This window comes from Antechinus flavipes, chromosome 3 (genome assembly GCF_016432865.1).
Source record: "Antechinus flavipes isolate AdamAnt ecotype Samford, QLD, Australia chromosome 3, AdamAnt_v2, whole genome shotgun sequence".
NCBI lineage: Eukaryota > Metazoa > Chordata > Mammalia > Dasyuromorphia > Dasyuridae > Antechinus > Antechinus flavipes.
Window position 1 is genome coordinate 265,267,993 of NC_067400.1, and position 4,405 is coordinate 265,272,397.

Consider the following 4,405-nt stretch of genomic DNA (forward strand, 5'->3'; position numbering starts at 1 on the left):
ATCAGGAATGTATTGATATTAATGGCTGCTATTGAAGTCAATGGCAACAAGTTTGCTATATCAGATGGAAATAAAAGGATTCATTCATTTCCTAGTTTTCTCAGTGAGTCAGGGGGAAAAGCATTTTACTTCTATAGTTTTTTTTCCCCCTAGATTATTGCTAATGTGAAGCCTCATTGTCTGAATGCTTCATTTATGACATGGTAATTTAAAATTCTGTTTTAAAGGACTACACATTGCAGTGAGCAAATGCAACAGTATTTTGGCCTCTGCTTCACAGATGGTAGGCTGAATAAAAGTGTCATTACAGAGCTAAGTCTAATTAGTCTACTGGTATTGAATGCACTTTCTAAGAGGGATTTTTACTTCTCTCTCCTACATAATACTCTTCTCTCCTACAGATGGTGACTGTGGCCTAGTTACTGAGTAGGCAGAGGGAATGAATTGACCCAGTAAAAACCATGGACTATTATGAATTGCTTTGTGTTAAAGCCATGAACTTTTGGACACATGAGCTTTTTTTAAACCTCTCGTATTTTGTGCACTTTTTTGAGTTAATGAGGGGATGAATCTTCTTAAAATCATAATATAATATTCTGACTCATTGGGTTTGGGATGTTTCTAATTTTGGAGAAAGGGAATTTTTTTTTTTACATATTTTCATTCTTTTCATCTTTGTAAAGTAATTTTTTCTTTATAATGAACAATGTTTTTCTCATAATGATGAATCAAATATTAAGTATTTATTAAATCTTTATTATTTATCAGGCTTTGTTCAGGAAGGACTAGTACTTCTAGTGTGAGGGCTTGCAGGGCCCTTTTCAGGGCTACTCATCTACCTTTGGTATTCATCTGTCACCCAGCTCTCATGTGTGGATCCCAAAAGCTGTAGCATGAGGAAGATTTTTGTCTAAATGTAATAAACAAATCTGTGGTAGCAGTTAGAACTATCCCAAACCCGTTAGATAATGAGTTCTTTATCATTAGAAGTATCTTAGTGGAGACCCAATGAATCAAGCATTTTGTAAAGGAGAATGCTTTGGACGGTCCTAGATGGCTTCTGGAGGCCTCTAGGTAGTACCATAGGGCATAGTGATAGGTCTGGACAGAAAGATTCATCTTCCTGAGTTCAAATCTGACCTCAGACACTTAGGAGCTGTGTGACCCTGAAGAACCCTGTTTCCACATATGTAAAATGAACTAGAGATCCAAATGGCAAACCATTCCAGTATCTTTGCCAAGAAAATCCTAAATGGGCTCATGAATTGTCAGACAAGACTAAAAATGAGCAACAAAAACAACAAGATGGCTTCCTAAGTCCCTTCCAACTCTGAACTTCTGTGATCCCTACTCCCATTGTAATGCTTTTACATCATACTCCCTCTAATTTACATCAGTCTTTTGAATAGGATGGTGAGGGAATGAGGGGAGGAAGGGTTACAGTGGGAGAAACCAGTCAATTTACCATTTTAGTTGTTTTATTTTATCTAATATTAAAAAATTAATTTATGATCTCTCAATATATGCCAACTGAAGAAATGGAGTTGGAGTCTAGGAATTGTTAAGGTGATATCTTTGGACAATAATCCACTGGTTTGATCTTGTCCTTCAGTTTGGGGAACATATTTTTAAGTAGATGCAGCTCTCAATGCTTTGACTATAGAGGTCTTAATAGGAATAATTTAAAGGGCCTTAGGGTAACCCTGAAGACTTTGATTTCCTGCCAAAGAGCTACAAAAACTTTTGAAATTACATGAAATCCCTAGATATTAGGGAAAAGGGAATGTAGGGGAAAAGGCTTGGAATTATTTACATCTTTGTAAATTCTTTGAAGAGCAGGAACTGAATCTTAATTTGTTATTATCTTTGTACCACTCAGAGGTTCTTGAAGAGTACATTACTACACATACCAAAGATTTAATAAATGTTTGTTCAATGAGTGAATCATCTGGCCTCCTTATTCAAATGTCAGCAATGGAGGGAAGATAGGAGGGACAGAGAACAGAAAGTCTGAAGTCTATTCTTATACTACTGTTATTAGCTAAGGTTCAGGACTGGCTAGTCATTGGAAATAATAGTGGTTTTTAAAAGTATTAATAAAACATTTTTAAAAAATTTAACTGAGCACGATGATATATACTTGATAATCCTAATTCCCTTAAGCAAATAGTTGGAGAATTACTTGGACTCAATTGCTCTAGGCTATATTGATTATTGTTTGTGCTAAGTTTTTCATCTATATGGTGAGTTCTGACAGATAGGGGTGTGTGTGTGTGTGTGTGTGTGTGTGTGTGTGTGTGTGTGTGTGTGTGTTTTTTTAAGTAGTAGTGAACTAGCATAAGTCAGAATAAATCTAGTCATATCTGTGCTAATAATCTGTGGGATTGGGCGGAGACAAAATGTAGAGTCCCAGTCTTAAAATGAGAAGTAAAGGAAGGAAAGAAGGAAGAAAGGAAGGAAGGAAGGAAGGAATGAAGGAAGGGAAGAAAACAGAATGGAAAGAAAGGAAGAGAAAAGAAAAAGAAAGAAACAAAATATTATTGTGGTTAAGTTGAGTCCTTTAATTTTACCAAGTCTCAGCTCCCTGTCACAAAGCAAGGTGAATCATACTTGCCTGTTGGTTGTGAAATTTAAAAGCCTTCTGATAAAAGCCACATTTTTTTCAGTCTCTGAGTCTCTGAGCTTTAGATCATTCATAAGACATAATAAATGGGGAAAGGCCCAACAACAGAGAGAGATGTTTGAATACCATTTAGCCAGATCCCCCTTCTTTCTCACTTTTCTATTCACTGTTTATGTAAGTGCTACCAGCTTTTGGTGCTTAAAACTGTTTTTTTATTCTCCATCCCACTTCCCAAAGGCAAATTTCTGTTTTATTATTTATTAGAAAGTTATTTAGAGAAACAAGTTATTCAAGGAGAGAGGCAGCATGTTGTAGGAGATAGAGGATGAAAAGAAGAAAGGAAAAAAAGGGAGGGAGGGAGGAAGGAAGGAAGGAAGAAAGGAAGGAAGGAAAGTATAGAAGGAGGAAAGAAGAAGAAAGGGAGGGAAGAAGGAAGGAAAAAAGAAGGAAGGAAGGGAGAGAGGGAGGAAGGAAAGAAGGAATGATGGACTTATTAAGCACAGTGCTGGACTCTGGTGATACAAATATAAACAAAACAAAATTCAAAAAAGACAGACCTTGACCTTAAAGGGCTTACATTTTATTGGGGGAAGACAAAACACAAAAGGAAGCTGAAAAGGGGGCCCAGGGAAGTATGGTGTTGTCCTGAGAATGAAGGTACTTTTTGAAGTCCAGAAAATCAGGAACAAGGCTAAGAGGGGAATAAAGGCAAACCAGCCTGAGTCCTTCCACAAAATGGAAAGTCCAGAGGGGATCTACCAATAGAAGAAAGAGGTTGAGAAAGGTGGGAGAGATAGAAGCCTTGCAGGGTGAGCAAGCTACAGGATAAATCAGTATTCCTGGTGAGGAGGCACCAGGAATTTAGGGAAGTTCAAAGATGAGCTAGAGCTAGAGGAGGCATGGTTTTGAGATTCAGAAAGTCAGGAATAGGGCTTGGGGGAGGGTGGAGTGTTGGGGTGATGGTGAATGAGAGCCAGTCTTGAAGTTAGAAAGATATTTATTCAAAACATGCTTCTGTCATACTAATTACATTCTTAGTGCCTTCAGGCAACTCTCAAAGGTAGTATCTTATAGGGCAATTCCTAATCGAGGTTGGTGTATAGAGAGTTTCTTCCTAGGGAAGAATGCCAATGAAATCATCCCTCCCACCCTATCTCTTAAAAAAGGCATATACTACTTGATTCTAGTCTCACATTTCTTGACAAATTGTAAAATCTCAGTATGCAGAACTTCTGATATAACCTAGTCTAATCTTTACCTGAATAGAAATCCCCTCTATAGTCAGAAGTGTACAATTCTACAACTCTAGAGCCCATGGTTAAATTTTTGGTATAAGTATTTACCCATTGGAGAGCAAACAGTACAAATCAGGATTTGATTTATTGTTTTGTTGTTTGTTCAGGTTTAAGAAAGTGATAGAGAAAGTGTTAATACATGTTAAACTTAAAAAGTGTTTTTTTTTAATAAAAAAATGTGTAAAACATTTTTGACGAGCTAGTTGTTAAATATTTACCAGTATTCCCTTGCATAGCTATATAACTTTATCTAGCCTCCAGCCCTCTAGCTACCATAATAGGCATTTAATTAAATGTTTATTAGCTATGACTATAACTATAAAATATTTCATTGGTTACAAAATAAGATTTATTCAGAAAAAACAATTTGGATTAATAATGACCAATCTTGGTCTTGATGAACAGATAATAAAACCTATTTACCTCTTTTTACTATATGCTTGTTGCCTTAACTCTTTTTTCTCCTTTAACCAATTTTTTCCCTATT